At 43.2% G+C, this 18,975-nt stretch overlaps 1 protein-coding gene across 2 annotated transcripts in view; it reads right to left on the bottom strand.

Annotated features, from left to right (window-relative positions):
* Positions 1-311: 311 nt before the first annotated feature.
* ATPSCKMT (ATP synthase c subunit lysine N-methyltransferase) overlaps positions 312-18,975 on the bottom strand; it is a 57,673-nt gene continuing 39,009 nt past the window's right edge. The window contains exon 7 of one of the 2 annotated variants that reach the window (XM_006111036.5): positions 312-793. The gene's annotated coding sequence lies outside the window, so the exon portion shown is untranslated. Of the gene's footprint in view, positions 794-11,939; positions 13,076-18,975 lie in introns of those variants that run through there. The other variant, XM_006111035.5, reaches the window with a different exon arrangement.

Below are 18,975 nucleotides of genomic sequence, written 5' to 3'. Positions count from 1 at the left end.
TCTTTGGGGTCGTTGATTAGAGGTTCCTAACAATCTTTTTGGCATTTTAAAGAGTAACCACTCAGGTTACAAATCTGGAGACATTTCTTCTTCTTCTTTTTTTCTAAAGCAGGCAGGCCCACTGACAAGGGAGGGACAAAGGGGACAGTTGCCTTTGGGCCCAGGAATTCAAAAGGGCCCAGGGCTCCCGGCCACTGCTGCAGAAGCAGCAGTGGCCAGGTGTCCTGGGCCCTTTAGCTATTTATTAGTAATAAATCCATCTTACTCTGTATAAAGTTTTAGACAGAGCAAGGTCATACAATGTTTGCCCCCTTTATCAACGAAATAGAGATATGCTTAGCTGTGTTCTCCCCTCCTCCTCAGATAACAATTATTTACAGTGGATTTTATTAATAAACAAAAGTGATTTTATTAAGTGTAAAAGGTAATAGTTAAGTGGTCATAAGAGATAGCAGACAGAACAATGTAGGTTACTAAACAAAATAAAAACAGAACATCTAAGCCTAGCTTAATATACTAAGAGAGCTTGTTACCAATCATCATTTCTCATCCTAGTTCTTATTTCAGATAAAGTCCTTCTCAGGCCAAAAATGTTCTTTCTCACTTGGTCCAGCAGTTGTCCTCCACCCTTACAGTCTTTTTTGTTTCCAGGTGTTTTCATGTATCCTCTTGGGGTGAGGAGGCAGTTTGTAAAGACAGCTGAGGACAATCATTGGTTACTTTCCTTGCCTCATACGGAATTTCCTTAGGGCAGGAAGCTTTTGTTTGATTTCCATCCCCACCCCACACACGTCTGTGGAAAAGTACAAAATTCAAGATGGATTTCAGCAACTGGTACATGGTTACAAGTTTACGTGAGTCAGTAGCAGTGTATCACATCTGCAGGAAGACAGTTCTCCCTGATTCAATTGTCTGGGGGCTCCTAGGGTACGTCTAGACTACATGCCTCTGTTGCCAGAGGCATGTAGATTAGGCTACCAGACATAGGAAAATGAAGCGGTGATTTAAATAATCGCTGCTTCATTTAAATTTACATGGCTGCCGCGCTGAGCCGACAAACAGCTGATCAGCTGTTTGTCGGCTCAGCGCGATAGTCTGGACGCGCGGGTGGCAACATCAAAGGTATCTGTCGACCACCCAGGTAAACCTCATCCCAGGAGGCATACCTGGGTGGTCGACAAATACCTTTGATGTCGACACCCGCACGTCCAGACTATCGCGCTGAGCCGACAAACAGCTGATCAGCTGTTTGTCGGCTCAGCACGGCAGCCATGTAAATTTAAATGAAGCGACGATTATTTAAATCGCCGCTTCATTTTCCTATGTCTGGTAGCCTAATCTACATGCCTCTGGCGACAGAGGCATGTAGTCTAGACGTACCCTTAGTTCTATGTCTGGCTCCTTCATTGTGTCTGGCTTCATTCTTCACTGAGAGCTAGCAATAGGCTTTTCCCAACATGAAAATAAATTGACAGTCAATATTCCCAATTTCAGATACAGAGATGATACACGCATACAAATAGAATATACACATTCAGTAGATTACAAGCTTTCCAATAATACCTTACAAGAATTATTTAGCATGAGGCATTTTCCAGTTATGCATATTCATAAACATATGTTCATAAAGTATAGGGAAGGCCCCATCACAGGGATCATCATTCAAAGAAGAATTTACTAATTACTGAAAAACATATCACACTGATCACTAAAATTCATTTGCTGACTATGTTCTGGGTAGTTAGAGCAGGAGAAAGGTGTCAGGAAACATGGGTTCTATTCCTAAAAATACCACAGACTCACTGTTGGATTTGCCCAAGTATAAATGTGTTTACATTTGCCAATGTCTCCCCATGTGGTTCTAGTGCATGTGTGTTGGGATTAATGCTTAGGATAACAGCTTAGCCTAATTAAAGGAAAGAGGGTTGATAGCGATGTATTTGCCTACAGACCCAGAGTCCATTAACCTTTCAGACAATTTATTTTCCAAGCCCCTTTCTGGGGAGGATATACTGAAGAGTTCGTGAATGTATGCAGCCTGGGAAAGCAGAAGTCTTGATGAGTTAGCTGAGTAGGCATGGGTATGCAGACGATAAGTTTTTTGGGACAGACGCTATCTTTCACTATGGGTATGTCTACCCAGCTGGGCTACGTCTACACTGGCCCCTTTTCCGAAAGGGGCATGCTAATTTTCCAGGTCGTAATAGGGAAATCCGCAGGGGATTTAAATATCCCCCGCGGCATTTAAATAAAAATGTCCGCCGCTTTTTTCCGGCTTGTAGAAAAGCCGGAAAAGAGCATCTACACTGGCCCCGATCCTCCGGAAAAAAGCCCTTTTCCGGAGGATCTCTTATTCCTCTTTGAAGTAGGAATAAGAGATCCTCCGGAAAAGGGCTTTTTTCCGGAGGATCGGAAACAGTTTTTAGCTGTCTACACTGGCCCTCTTGAATAAATACATTTGCGCAAGAGGGCTTTTTCCCGAAAGAGAGCAGCATAGTGTTTGCGGAAGAACACTGACAATCTTACATTAGATCGTCCGTGTTCTTGCGCAAATCCAAGCGGCCAGTGTAGACAGCAGTCGCTTTTGCGGAAAAACTTGCCAGTCTAGACGCAGCCCTGCAGTCTAGCCTTACCCTCACTGGGTTAAAGCAGGATGTGTAGGCTCTGGGGTGGGAATGAGGGATTTGGGTGTGGGAAGGGGTGAGAGATGCAAGCTCTGGGAAGAAATCTGGATGCAGGAGGAGGTAGAGAAGGGGATGCTGGGTCGGGGAGGGGGCTTCCGGCAGGCCAGTGTTGGGGTCAGATGTAGGGTTAGGGTACTAAGCAAGCCACAGGCTTGTGGATATGAGGGTGCAGAAATTTGGGTTTGGGTATGTGAGGGACTCAGGGAATGGGGTTCCAGTGTATGACAGGTTCAGCTTGAGGGTCTGGGGGAAGGGGGAGTGCAGGAGTGTTATGATGCTGTGGGCAGATGGGGGTTTGTTGGCCAGGCTTCATTTTTAAATAAAATACTATGTCAAACACAAAAAGTTTCTGCACTGTCTTTATTTATGAGAAGGGCAGGGAACCTGTTTTGAGTCAGGGGTCACTGACCCACAGAAAAGTCAGTTGAGGCCACACAAGTGAGATGCAAAATAAAAAACCCTCCAAACCCCCCACAAGCCTCACTAATGTGGCCCCAGCTGTACTGGTGGGAGCAGGGCAGATGGTATTGGGGGAGGGTGCCAGGGGTACCGGGACAAGGGACAGGGTGCTGGGTAGGGTGCCAATGGGTGCTGGGGCAGAGGACAGGGTGCTTGTAGGTGCTGAGGCAGGAGACTGGGTGCCAGGGCAGGGGACAGGGTGCTGGAGCAGAGTGCCAATGAGTGCTGGGGCAAGTGACAGGGGAATGGGGCAAGGGACAGAGGGCCAGTGGATTCCAGGGCAAGGGCCTGGGGCAGAGGACAGGGTGTCAGTGGAGGCAAGGGACAGGGTGCTGGGGTGGGGACAGGGTGCCACTGGGGGCAGAATGCCAGTGGGAACAGGGGACAGGGTGTTGGCTGGGGCACGGAATCCTTGGCACGTGCCTTCCCCCCAGAGGAGGGAAGCTCTGGCAAGAGCCTCTTCCCGGGACTCCTTTCCCCTCCCCTGCAAAGGAGGAATGTGCTGGTGCATGTTTCCCCCCAGGACTCCTCCCCCCTCCCGGCACGCGCTTGCCCTCAGGACTTCTACCTCCTCCCCTGCAGAGGAGGGAAGCCCCGGTGTGTGCCTCACTTCCCCTCCACCCCACCCCCCCGCGGAGGGAAGCCCTAGTGCGCGCTTCCCCACAGGATTCCTTCCCCCTCCCCAGCACGCACTTGCTCTCGGGACTCCTCCCTCCTTCTCCGCAGAGGAGGGGAGCCCCAGTGCATGCCTCCCCTCCCACTCTCTCCCCGCCAAGTCCCAGCACACGCCTTCCTCCAGGACTCCTACCTCCTCCCGGCACGCCATAGACCTGGAGGAGGGGAGCAGGCAACGCATTTCCGGAAACCCCCAAAGTGGCGCACAGCTGCCGGACTTCCCTCCATCCCACGGGAAGCTGGCACTACCTCCATTTTTGGAGGAAGGTAGTGGGGCTTCTTGGGGGTGGAGAGAATTGAGGGGGCCCCAAATGCCTTGCGATCGACTGGTCGAGCCCTTCCGATCGACCAGTTGATCACGATCGACGGGTTGGTGACCACGGACATAGACTACGAGAGCTGTGTGCTCATTCTGCATCCAATCAAAGCACTGCTACAGAATCAGAATACCTGGCACATTCTAGGCATGCCAGAGAGTTGCAAAACTACCCTATCCTGGGACACCATCTTGGTTATGACAATCTTGAGATACACTGAGATGAAGGAGGGTCACTCATGTGACCCATTCAATAGCTTAGGTTGCCCACTGCTGATTTAGAGGATTGGATAGGTGCATTTAATATAATGAAACAGGTAAAACCATCTGCTTTTGTCTTTTATTTAACTTTTGACTTTTTTATCAGCGACAAAAAGATAGGCTTCCTTAAACCTTTTTCATTGTGGAGAAACTAAAATTAATTCTTTGCATCAGTCTTCATGGACTTTAAATCAGCCTCTGTACCAGATGACTGGAGAATAGCTAATGTGCTAATATTTTTTTAAGGGCCCCCAGAGTGATCCTGTCAATTACAGGCTGGTAAGCCTAACTTCAGTACCAGGCAAACTGGTTGAAACTATAATAAAGAACAGAATTATCAGACACAGAGATGAGCATGATTTCTTGGGGGAAGAGTAAACAAGGCTTTTGTAATGGGAAATCATGCCTTACCAGTCTACTAGAATTCTTTAATGGAATCAACAAATATGTGGACAAGTGGGATCCAGTGGATACAGTGTACTTAGATTTTCAGAAAGCCTTTGACAACATCCCTCACCAAAGGCTCTTAAGCAAAGTAAGCTGTCATGGGATAAGAGAGAAGGTGCTCTCATGACTCAGAAACTGGTTAAAAAACAGGAAACAAAGGGTAGGAATAAATGGTCAGTTTTCATGATGGAGAGAGGTAAACAGTGGGGTCTTCTGTTTCTGTTTTACTAGAAACAGAGCTCTTCAAAGTATTTATAAATGATCTGGAAAAAGGGGTAATCAGTGAGGTGGCAAAATTTGCAGATGATACAAAACTATTCAAGACAGTTTCCTCTGAAGCAGAGTGTAAAATGTTACAAAGGGATCTCACAAAAATGGGTGACTGGGCAACAACATGGAAAAATAAATTGAATATTGATAAAAGCAAAGTAAATTGGAAAACATAATTCCAACTATACATATAAAATGATGGGGTCTAAATTAGCTGTTGCCATTCAAGAAAGATCTTGGAGTCAATATGGATCATTCTCTGAAATCATCCACTCAATTTGTAGTGGCAGTCAAAAAAAGCTAACAATGTTGGAAATCATTAGGAGAGGAATTGATAACACAGAAAATATCATATTGTCCCTATAGAAAAACATGGTATGCCCACATCTAGACTATTGGATGCAGATCTCGTTGCCCCATTTTAAAAATATATACTAAAACTGAAAAAGGTACAGAAAAGGGCATAAAATTATGGATACGGAACAGCTTCCATGTGAGGAGAGAGATTAAGATGAGTAGGACTTTTCAGCTTGGAAAAGAGAAAGCTAAGCCCAGAGGAATATGATAGACATCTATAAAATCATGACTGGTGAGGAGAAAATAGAGAAAATAACACCCTTTATATTTCTTATAGCACAAAGACTAGGGAGTCACCAAATGAAAGTAATAGGCAGCAGGTTTAAAACAAAGGGAAATATTTCTTCTTACAACGTACAGTCAGCCTGAAAAACTGTTTACCAAAGGATTTTATGAAGGCCACAACTATATCAGGATTACAAAAAAGAACTAGTAATTGCATATCTTATTTCAATTGTATTTGAAAATAGCTTATTTCAATATTTGGCGCATCTACACAGCGCCAAATTTTGAAAATGCGTTATTTCGACATATCCCTTAACCCTTGTGGAATGAGGGATACATGGGTGCCGAAGTAGTGTGCCCATTATTTCCAAAAATATTTCAAAATAACGGGCGCGTTTAAAAGACGTAGAATAGCTATTTTGGGATACCTCTAGTATCCCAAAATAGCTTTGCTGTCTACACTTACCCTTATGGACAATAAGTCCATCAATGGCTCTTAGCCAGAATAGGCAGGGGTGCAAAACCATTTTCTGAAATGTCCCTAACCTCTATTTGCCAGAAGCTGGGAATGGCCACAGGAGATGGATCCCTTGATGATTACCCATTCTTTTCATTCAATCTGAAGCCCCTTGCATTGCCCACTGTCAGAAGACAGGATATTGAGCTAGACTGACCTTCCATCTGACCCATTATGTCTGTTTTTATGTTCTTATTTTCTATAGTGTTAATGCATATTCCAATTAATTTGGTAATCTCTCATTAAGGCAAAACCACCACACATAGAGCAATCCCACAGAGATCTTAAAACAAATCCATAAAACCTTTTCAGTTTTGTGCTAAAGGTAGTTCTTTGTATGCTATCAAGAAACAATATGATAAATGCTTTTTCCTTTCAATATTCGGGAATCTGGGATTACATTTATTAAAAATCTGATGTTTATTTTTAGCCATTTCCCCTCCTTCTATCCCTTTATGCTAAAGTTGTTAGTTTGAAGGTCACACAGAGTTCAGTACTACAGAGAAACTGTTAACTGCTGAACAGCTCTGTCAAACTCCTGTATTTAAGGAGACAGAATTGCATATTAGAAGAAAATGATTGTTCAGCTACCTTTTCATTAACAATTTGTCTAAAAAGAGACAGACTTAACTGCATCTATTGAAGCTTGGAAGGAACAAATTGAATGTCCTCCATAAGTATTATACCATACTTCAAACATATGGTAAGCTACAAATATTGTGAAAAATCAGTACTGAAGCAGTAAAGGACTCTGTATTGTTTTGTCACTCTTTAATTAAATGTCAATAAATAGTGCTTTTTTTTAAATACAAGATTTGCCAATGATATGAAGTTTCTCTCTGAATTATTGTAATAATTTTACTTTTCCAGCAAATTAAACTGTTGTTATTTCTAAAGGATCTCTGCTAAGCGTTGTTAAGTACAGACTGTAAACTATAGAACAGGATATTTATACCAGAGGTTTCACATTAACATCACAGAGAGAGAATACCAACATAAGAGGATGGGGGACTAGGTGGATGGGATGTCTTAAATTACCTAGATACATATGAAGCGAATAAATAGCACCACTGCAATTGTGCAGTATTGATTCAGGATCTGTGTCTGCTCCTAGTTTCATTACATTCTGATGTACATAGGTGACAGTTATATACGTGCATATACCCATCTGTAAATCTGCATCTGCAAAAGCAATTCCTGGTGAGCTCAGAACTGATAATATCCAGATTTCCCACAAATCCAAACCCAAGGAAATGTTCAGACCTTTCAAGACTTACAGAGCTAAATCCAGACCAAATCAATACAGGAAGGTGCAATGGTACTGTCAGTCCCCGTAATACACGAGGTTCGAAGGGATACCGGAAAGGATGAGACCACAACTGGGGGTTTTAAAAAGCACAAACTGATTTTATTTTGATGGCGCCGGACAATCATCAGAACAAAAATTAAACAGATTGCCAGACAACACAAAACAATTCCCTGAGGCTTTTCTAAATCACAATAATTCCCAATAACTGCCCAGGGGTTAGGAACAGTTGAATTAACACTGGTATTGTCCATAGGGCTGATTATTTACACAACTTTATACAAGGAAACAGTAAAAAACCTAAACCACAACTATTTATAAACTAACTTAGTAACGTTTTAACCACTGTCACTTGACAAGCAATAAGGACAACTAAAAAATCAATTAGGATAGGGATGATGGTGGGGGGAGGGGGTTATACCAGTTCTGGAGACAGCAGGAACACAAGTACCAGTCACACGATCATAAACTGTCTCCACTCGGGTCGACCAACTCGGAGTACGCTCAGTAAGACTCAAGAGCAGGGGGTGCAAGGCATCTGGGTGATCAGGCCAGGCGCTCACTCGATGCAAATCCCCAGTGAGAGAGGGGCTGCCTGCCTGTTTTATTGCCTGTGAACTTATCACCCCATAGGTTGGTTTTTGCTGCAGTGGGTGGAGTAGCAGGCCTGAGCACAAGTCAGCCCATTGGCTGATCTTTCACTGCAATGGGTGGAGCGAGCAGGGAAAGATTATTAATTTACATGCCCTTATATGGAAAACACTCCACCTCACAGACAAAGCCCCCTATACCAGCCTTAGAGATATTACAGGCTATGGCTCCCTTCCAGGGCAGCCATTTCTGATGTTCTGTCTCGGACAGGTACAAGCTAAATCCAGACCCAATCAATACAGGGTTGTGCAAATCATGGATTTTTCAGTTCTCTGACAATTCCAAAAAATTGGGGAAAAATTATTTTTGGTCAAACTGAAAAAAAATTAATTTGAAAGTTGAGAAAATATTTTGTTTTGGGACAAATTATTTCATCCAGCCTTCAGTGTAACATTTTGTTTTAATTTATAGTATTTAAAAACAAATTTGAAGGAAATTTCTGAGCAAAGAGTCATTCTGAACCAAAACATTAAAATGTTTTACTTTAAAAAATGACAAAGTAAAACTCTGACTTTGTAAAAATTTTGCTTTGTTTCAACACAAACAACTCAGAGATGTCCACATGCATTTATGAAATATTATGGTGTTGCCAAACCTGCATTTTTCTCATAAACAAATGTTGGCAGAAAAATTTCTCCCAGCTGTACTGGAGGCCTCCGATTCTCAAGTTGGTATCCTATTAGCTACTCTTTCATAAAGACATGGATTTTTGTTTTCATGCAGAGCTCTTCTACTTTTGCAAGTACCACAGGATGCCTGCCTCTAGAGGATCAAACAAATCAAGGAGTCCCAAAGCACAGCTCAGAATAGAGGTTGAGGTAGCAATAGTCAAGAGACAGTCAATGGGCCTACGTTGTTGTTAGCCTAGGCTACTTGTAATGGCTGGCTACAACTCTGGGATGTCCATACCTGCTCAGCATGTAATGAGCTGTCTGCTTTAGCCTGCTGATGAGAGTGATAGGTGGGGCAGTGTCAATGCTTTGGTTTATGGACAGGATCTTGGGCTTTGGCTTGATGATAGAATAATGGTGTGTGGTCCAGGAATAGGAAACTCATTATGGACAGGAGCAGGAATGATTTGATGATGAAACAGCTCCGAGAAACTTTGTAGGATTCTATGGGCTTTGACAGGATTCCAGGGACTTTGTGAGATGCTGTGGATTCTGCAAATTATATCTAACATCTCGGAGACTATTTGAGCTATGTTTCCTACGGCTACTATGTATTATCTCTAGGCCATTCACAGTGGGTATGTCTACACATCACAGTTAATTCGAAATAACAGCCATTATTTCTAATTAACTTTAATAACATTTACACGGGCAAACCACTATTTCAAAATAAATTCGAAATAATGGAGCGCTTATTTTGAATTTGGTAAACCTCATTCTGTGAGGAATAACGCCAAATTCGAAATAGCTAATTCAAAATAAACACTGTGTAGACGCTTATTTTGAAATAGGGGGCGTCCAGTCCTTCCCAGTTTCCCCTGGTGGCCATTCTGGGCCAAACCAGGAAAACTCCTCTCCTCTCCCGTAGCCCTGGAGGCCTTAAAGGGGTAGACTCTGGCCACAGTGCACGTGCCAGAGCCAGGCCTGCCAGCAGCTGCTGCCCTGACCAAGTGGCTGAATAATGAGCCGGGCAGCCAGTGCCAGCCAGCTGTCCACCACCCAGTCCCCCAGCTCCCAGGAGCCAACCAGGGGCCGGAGACAGCGGGCGCCCTTCTGGACTAGTGCAGAGATCATGGGCCTCATTAGCTTTGAAGGGAGGCCTCCAATGTCCATGATATCCGCACTAGACAGAGGAACGCCGCTGTTTACGGCCGCATAGCTGCCACCATGGTCACCAAAGGCCACATACGTACCCAGGAGCAGGTGCGCATGAAAATTAAAGCGCTGTGGCAGGCATACACCAGGGCCACACGGGGCAGCTCCCCAACAGAGGCAGACACCTGTCCCTATTTTGATGCCCTGGACCGCATCATGGGGGGCAGGATGGTCCGTGCCTCCCCGGGGGGCAGCGATCCGGGACCGGAGGGCCCTGACTAGGGCGCGGAGGAGGAGCAGCAGGAGCCACCACGCAGGGTGCCACGCCAACCGGACCCCCGAGCTATCCCAGCAGCGGAGTCACCAGGGTTTTCCGGGGAGGCCACACCAGGTAAGTGCCATCACTGTCCCCTTCCCAGGGTGGGGAAGTGGGAGGGAGACCAGGGACCACGCGCATGGGCCTTGCTTACCATGGATCATGCAGCAACCTGTGCACATGCGAGCATGTGCCGTGCCACCCCTGGGCAGGTGGCTCCAGTTGTGTGCCACACAGGGGCTGTGGCCTGATAGCCACACGCATGTGTGAAGAGACCTGACGTGCTCCTGACCCCGGGGTGGGACACAGCAGGATGCCCTCCCTTCACAGGCCCCCTCTACACAGAGGCAGGGGACATCTTGCCCCCACCTCGGCCGCACTATACACAGCACAGGGGCATGGGTGCGGTCTCGGGGCAGCTCCCAGCTGGACATTCCAAACATGACCTCTGGGCAAGCACAGCGGCTCTGACGGTGCAGGGCACAGTCAATCCTCACCTCGCAGAAGGGGGCTGGGCTGCGTCCCCAGGGAGAACTGACCACTTTTCTTCTTTCTCCACAGCCGCACCAGCTGTGCGTGCAGGGCGCACCGCCCAGCCCAGGACATCCTCCCGCACCCAAGGGCTTAGCAGGTCCACCACAACACTGCAGGCCCTGCACCGCACCATGGAGCAGTGGGTGCAGGATGAACAGGAGTTCTGGCGGGAGCTGCTGGCCCAGGGTCGTGCCATCTGTGCCCATCTGCAGATCCTGGTGCAGACCGTGCTGCCTTGTGCTGCTCCAGCACCTGCTGACTCCCCAGCTCCCACTCCTCCTTCCCCTCCCGCCTCTCCCTCCTCAACCTCCACACCCTCCTCCTCAATCTTCACACCCCCCACCTCAACCTCCACACCCTCCTCCCCATCTCCCTGGGGACGCCAAGGCACCTGCACCTGCCGTGCTGGGAGACCCTCCACCCTTGAGCTTCCCCTCGCCCTTGTTCCCCTTGTGTAGGATATATTGAGGAAGTCCATGGTATCTTGCTGAGAACTGACAAACTCAAATCTCAAATGATTAGGCCAGCCCTGGGAAGCATACAGTACAGCAGTTACTGTGACCCTTGTTCCCCTGGCAACCACATTCCAAAACTGCCTCACTTTGATAAGGCCGGTACCAAACAACCACGTGGGATTGTTTTTTATTGTATGCTTTGTTCCTAGAAAATAAGCGTGGATCCTAAAGATTACGCCAAGGCAATACCACTCCCACGGGAGATGCATTATATTTCCGGCCGACAAAATGACCATCAACATGCTTTTGTTTATGTTGGCTTATTTAGCTTGTTAGGAATAACTATTTGTATTAGTGATAACATGTTAAATTGGTAATGGGCAGAGATGCTGTGTAACTGTTGTAGACCATTGGCTTATGGGCATATCTCACTTCCGCTGCTAGACCTATCAAAGTATTTCTCCTCTGTCCATCTGCTACCTATATAATCTAAAGTATGTTTTGGTTAAGTTAGTGCTTATCAGGTTAACCCCTGATGAGTACTCCACCAGCTGTGTGAACCAATAAATCCTCTGCTTGTTTTCACCTGCACCCAGTGTGTCCAAGAATTATTCCCAACTCCTTGCTTCCCCTTTCCAGCTCCCTCCTCCCAGTTTTCCCCCTCCCCTCTTCCACCCTCTCCCACCGCCTTTATTTTTTATTAGTCTCTAAGATGCTACTGGACTACTTTTTTTCCCCTTTGTTAGGACTGTAAATCACCATCACTATCATTGCTCTCCTTGGCACACCTGTGCTAGGTGACACCTTGCAGCAAAATGGCATTCTGCACAAGAGAAAAACACTGAGATAGCGAAACAGTACCTTTTAAAATATCATGATGCTCGTGCTGTAATGAGATGTCTTAATTCTTCAGTCTTATCACTAGAGAAAGGAACTACTCTGCAACCCATTTTTGGGACTATTAAACTTGATTTGCAATAATATCTTCAATTATTTCTTCAATACACTTCAGACACAGAGAGCAAATTGTATATTTGAGACAACTTCCTAATTACTCTCCTCAATGACTCTCTGAATTTGCCATCCAGGGACTCTGAATTATTTTAATACGGTTTCTCCATCTGATACTGTAGATGGGATAGATGACTTGAGGGTGACAACATGCTCTGATTTCAATTATTTTGTGCTGAGGGAGCATTTAACTCTCACAGCATCAAATATTTAAGGGACAGTGAATCTCTCATTGAACTATGATATTGGTCGGTCTAACCTTACATAAGATTTAATAACTCCTTTGATGAAGAAACTTCTTCAGTAGTCAAAGATACAGCAGGCGTGCTTCTCCTCCATTTTGTCCCTTACATAGCAATTTATACCGCTATAAAATGAGTGCTAAGGGAATGCAACATGCCAGCAGTAATGTTTAGCAATGTGTAAATGGCAACACCAGGGTATGGAGCAATGACCCAGGATATGTAATTTTGTCTTTTTTTCTCATTTGAGTTGCTTATGTGATGAACTTGAAGAGATGACGTTTTTTTGCTTCCACATGGATTTTTCATGGTTCAGCCATATGAGAAAAGAGTGGGGAAGGAAGACACATGCTAGGAAAGGGTAATATAAGAGAAATTAAAAAGTGGTAAAAGTGGCAAAAATAGACTATTTTGAATTACATAATAATGTAAAACATGGTCTCACCGCAAAATCAACAGTCCACACTTTTATTCAACAGTCCTAGGCAAGGCAACCCAAGAGCCAGGGGCAGCTGGGTTCTCATGGGGGTGCTGAGTGCCCTGACAGCTCCTCTTCGCTGTCTGGAAGCATTCCTCTGAGGACCTAAAATAGGTTGACTTAAGATTGTCATGTAGACTTGACTAAGGAAATCCAGAGTTATAAGTATACTTTACTAGCAGTCACTTATCACGTCAAGAATTATTTTTCCCCTGTGGAACTTGAAATCCACATGATTAACTACAGATGACAGGAGACTTCTTTCAGGTGTGATGAAGTTGCATCCCCTCACTACACTGTCTGAATTCACACATCCATCAGCATCTGAAGATTCAATACAAAAATGTCTGAAATTGCTGTTACATTATAATTGGACAAATTAAGACAAAAGAACTGATTGCAGATATGCCTTGCTGCAGAGAATTAATGTATAAGTGAATTGCATTTTACGTAAAAAATGTGCTAGCTCTTGAGGATTATATTTCCTTAGATTTTCTTTCTACATTTTCGCATCAAACCAGGATAATCATCTCCTTAATGTTGAGCAAACTTTTCCATTATCATAGTCAAATACCTAAGGCATGATCTAGGCATTCCATTTTGACTCAACAAAGGACACTTATTCAGTATTCCCTCTAAGATTTTCCATCCATGAGCTGAGTGAGTTTTGTCTTGTGCACCAATATTGAGGTCATGTGCACTTGTTCGGATGTGTGTCACTGTGGCACCCACCAGTTACTAACAAATGTCTCTCTCGCACGCATGCAAACACATTCACACAGGAATACAAAGAGCAAACTAAAACAAAAAAATTATAGCCCTGATTTCCAGTATCTTGTTCTACCTTCTAAACCATACTCTCTCCATTTCTCCTTGAAACAGTGTCCCTTAAGGAATGCACTTTTGAATGGTATCACGAAAGGCATTCTTTTTATACAATTTAAAGATAGCTTTTAGCTATCTTGAGTTATAAACAGGCTTGATACTCTTCTGATTTTAAAACTTTGTTGTTTGTAAAAATGTAAGTCTTATTAAAAACAATCACCAGCAAAGCAGCAAAGTCTTATTAAAAACAATCACCAGCAAATCTGAACACAGGATTTCTTTCATTTAACATCAGTGAAATTCATGAAGGGAAGTTCCCTGCGAGCCCCTGGCACAATAGGTCAGTGCCCACTTCTGCCAGCCCCAGGCTGCCCACATCCCACCCTGCTCCTGAGCTGGGAGCTGCAGGCTAGTGTCTTCCCAGCTCTGAGAGTGCAGACCGTCCCGCTACAGTTGGGAGAGCACCTTCTCTGGACTAGGAACTGGCCAGGGCCACTCCCTGACACACGGCTCCAGCTCTGGCCCCAGCCTGAGCTGCCCCTGCCCAACACTCAGCAGCCCCAGGCCCGGAACAGCCTCGCTCAACCACATGGCTCCCAGCAGGGACAGCCTCACCATGGCCTGGTTCCTGCTACGGTACACTAGTAGCTGGGCTGCATGGCGTTCCGCCAAGCTGGAACCCACCACTCACTTTCCGGCAGGAAAGTGAATGGTGAGTGCTACTGCACAGCTCTGCAAATGAGGTGGACGGACCCAGAACTTTTTGTGTGCAGCTGTGAAGGCACGCACCTTAGAGGGAACTATGCTACTACTGTATTTTCATAGTAAACATTTTTGTTGGACACATTTCTCTCCTCTCAGTGAGTTATAACTATAACTTTATTCAGAATATTAACAATGTAAAGTTAGTCCAAGTGCATTACACATCAGTTTTATTGTCTGAATCTCTTGCGTGGTTAGGGAAACTCATTTCACAAGGTGGCATGCTTTCTTTTTAAAGAACATATTATTTTGATTAGTTTTTTGTCTCACTTTGTATAAACATCAAGAAAAGTTAATTAACTGGCTGGCTGTACAAGAAGATAGTTAAAGGGAAGCCAAAAGAGTATACAAGCATCTGCAAAGAAATGTAAACTTGGAATGCAGCTGTTTGTATTTTAGATGAAGTATCTATCTTGCACACAATTACAATTTAGTTGTTAGTGCTCCAAGCAGAAATAAATTTTCTGGTGAGGTGAGGCCCATCATTGACTGGACAATTTTGTGTAGATTACACACATACGAAAGTTCAAGAAATGAAACATACATAATATAATCTTTTATTAATGTGCTTGCAAAAAGAAAGTAAAAGACCAGTTTTAAATTTGTAGGATTTCAACTTCAAACACTATTCATTTTACTGAATAATTACCATACATAGTACATTTTAATCAGAAACTCGTAAAGCTTCCATTACTCTTTCTGTAACTTCTTTGAATTATTTTGTGATTTGCAACAGTAAAAATTTTCTTTGCACTAAAATAATAGTTGAATAGGTGACTCGATTTGAATGTTATTAGCAAATATTTTTTATTAATTCTAATAATAATAGTCATGACTTTTTTCCAATGAATAATTATTTAAACTAGTGTTTCTCAAAGTAGTCCATAGACCCACTCTGAGAAAGCTGCTGCCGGGCCACCCCGGTTTGTTTACTTACCAGCTCCGCAGCCACAGAGCCTCACAGCTCCCATTGGCTATGGTTCGCCATTTGAGAAACACTGATTAAAACCTTTTACTCAGCATATTCTGGCATAAAAAGTAGTGCATTCAGCTAATTTAAGTGGCAGGACTGTTTATCTGTAGATAATCCCAAAGTATGACCCTATTTGCACAAACAAATCCACAAACAAACAAACTCTTCAAAATATATAATAGGTATTTTAATGTTCTGCTTTTTAAACTATAATGGGAAAATGTGTTAATAAAGGATAGCTTGAAGAAATGGAAGATAATAAAGTGAAAATGTAATACATCTAATTTGCAGAAAGAAGACAGGAATATGAAGCATTAAATGGGACTAGTATCACTAATACTGTTTTTAAAGGCAAAATATCTGGTCCAAAGTCTCAAGATAATTGGACAAGAAAGTGAGGATGGATTTCATAGAATCACAGAAATGTAGGTCTGAAACTGTGCAATCCAGCCACTTGTGCTGAGGTAGGACTGTAAAAATTAACCATCTATGACAAGTGTTTGTCCATTTTCTTCTTGAAAACTTTCAGTGATGGCGATACTTATTCCAGCATTTATCTACTCCTATAGTTAGAAATATTTTTCTTAATGTCTAACCTAAATCTCCCTTGTTGTGGATTAAGACAATCATTTCTTGTCCTTGGGAAAAATATTAATAAAGGATAAAATGTTTAATACAATATAAGACAGGATCCGCAATTGTGCTATTACAAACCCATGTAGTTTTGAGATTAAATTATCCAAAAAGCCAATAAAGTCCTCTAGGCATGTTTCTAGAAGTGATATTTTTATATTACTCAGCACCTTCATATTTGTTAGGTGGCACTCATCTCCCTCTCTGGTGGTAATACACACTTTTGTTTTTGAAATATGCTTATTTGATTAACCTAACACAAAACTATAATGAACAATGCTGAAGCCACCTACCTACAAAGTAATCACTAAATTGATATATACGGAATCTTCTGGGATTATCAGATGTAACTAATCGATCTAGAGAAAAAAGACAATACAACAACTTGACGTTTATTTCTCTAAATATGAACTTTCCCAAAATTAAACAATTATTATTATTTTTTTACTGAGTAAGGAAGCAATGCACAACAAAAGAGGATGGTAGGGAACTGATTAGCTTCTTCATGGAAACGAAATCAATTCTCTGCCCATCACGTACACTTATAATCAGAGGTGAAAGTAACTTAAATGTCTTACGGGTACTGTCATACTGGCTTAGAGCAGCAGGTTGAGGATGTGAGATAGGACAGTACCTGTAAGAAATTTTAAGGGCACATCTTCACTCGTCATCCCAAAGGTTGTTCTCCTGGCGTTTGATTTAGCAGGTCTAGTTAAGACCTGTAAATCGACCACTGAGGGCAGCTCCAGCTGGTGCCTGTACGCCTTGCAGCCATGATGAATAAGGAAAGCTGATGGGAACATTTGCTTCTGTTGGCCTCCTGCTGTGGGGAAGGCACCAAGCTCAGCTTAAGGTAAACCAACTCCAGCTACCAATTTTATGTTGCTGGAGTTGCATACTTTAACCTGACTTTCCAGGTCTAGTGTAGACGTGGCTTAAGTGTGGGGTGGAATCCAAAAGGCTCAGGCCAGGGGATTGCGGTAGATGGGCATGTGGGAGGGGTACAGGAGTCAATACAGAGGGTTGGAGGTGTGGGGGCTCTAGGCAGGTGATTGGGATGTGTGCCTTGACCCCATTTCCCTGGCAGGAATGCGGGGGGAGGAGGGCTCCCCCCACTTGCTCTGGCCCAAGACCCCACAACACAGTAATCTGCTTCTGATAATGGCAAAGCAGAATGCTGCCAAATCTGAGTCCTGAGTTTCCTGGGTTGACAAAAGTTAGGAGTGCTGGACAGATCCATATCAGCCTCTGAAGGGGAAAAGGTGCGACCCTACTGAATGCCAGACAAACACACTTCTAGCCTATGTCACTAAAGAGGATTGCCTTGACATGCAGCATGTGAGGGAAAAGAGAGAGTAAAAGAAGGGAAAACAAGGAGACACCTTTGGAAATAATGAGGTCACTATGCCAAACATAAAGATACAGGACTATGTAGCACTTTAAAGACTAACAAGATGGTTTATTAGATGATGAGCTTTCGTGGGCCAGACCCACTTCCTCAGATCAAATAGTGGAAGAAAATAGTCACAACCATATATACCAAAGGATACAATTTAAAAAAATGAACACATATGAAAAGGACAAATCAAATTTTAGAACCGAAGGGGGATGCGGGGGGGGGGGGGGGGGTAGATGTCTCTGAGCTAATGATATTAGAGGTGATAATTGGGGAAGCTATCTTTGTAATGGGTAAGATAACTAGATTGTTTGTTGAGACCAAGGCGTATATATACGCCTTGGTATATATGGTTGTAACTATTTTTTTCCACTATTTGATCTGAGGAAGTGGGTCTGGCCCACAAAAGCTCATCATCTAATAAACCATCTTGTTAGTCTTTAAAGTGCTACATAGTCCTGTATTTTGCTTCAGCTACACCAGACTAACACGGCTACATTTCTATCACTATTAAACATAAAGATGTGATTTAGTGACACGAGTTTATATATTAGGATCAAAGAACTTCCAAGTTTTAACTCTGGCTTTGCCTCTGATTTCCTTTGGTGGTCTTGGACAAGTGTCTTAAGCTCTCTGCTCCAGTTTTCCAGTTTTCCAGTTTATAAACAGGGGTGGTAACAGCTATTTACCATACAGGCATGTTGTGAGATTTAATTAAAGTTTGGAAAGTGCTCTGAAGATGGATAGTTCTATATAATTGTTAAGTACTATTGTTATGCAGCTGAGAACTAACTCTTTAGCTGCTAGCACTCCAGCTGTCTTGTTCAGCACCTATTTCCACTTAATGGTTCTATTTTCTTTCAATGCATACATGCACATACCTTTAGCATTACTGGGAATGATGCATGCTCATCTAGGGGAGAAAAGACTTGTACAGTTTTTCTTTCTTTGCTTATCAGAAATTCTAACTCAGTAACACTGGCTTATTCTCTGGCCAATGTGCTTGCATTGGATTACTTTTACATTTTCATCATATGAATGTGTTAAGATAATAATCCCTTTTACATGGCAGTATCAAGCATTGAAACAAGCCACAGAGAGCAAAGTCTGCTAAAAATAAAGAACAATTGTCTATAAATTCCTTGTCTTTCCTCCTGTTTACCTCTTTATCAGACCAATCGTGCAGATCAGAAGCATAAAACATGTTGACTTAATCAGTCTGATCAGTACAATTTCTAAGCTGTTTTAAAAACTAATCTATTATGAATTACAACAATGTATGCTTATCAGAATAAAACATGGATTCTAAAAGACCACGAGAGAACATTTTAAGAAACATGGCCAAGCAATGTTATTAGTGCTCTTATAACTATTAATGCAATCAATGTTCTTGTGTAGAAGTGTGAAATAATGTCA

The sequence above is a fragment of the Pelodiscus sinensis genome, chromosome 2, assembly GCF_052426305.1.
Source record: "Pelodiscus sinensis isolate ZL-2025 chromosome 2, ASM5242630v1, whole genome shotgun sequence".
Taxonomy (NCBI): Eukaryota; Metazoa; Chordata; order Testudines; family Trionychidae; genus Pelodiscus; species Pelodiscus sinensis.
The sequence above is the reverse complement of the archived record's forward strand: the minus strand, read 5'-3'. Positions and strand labels throughout refer to the sequence as shown.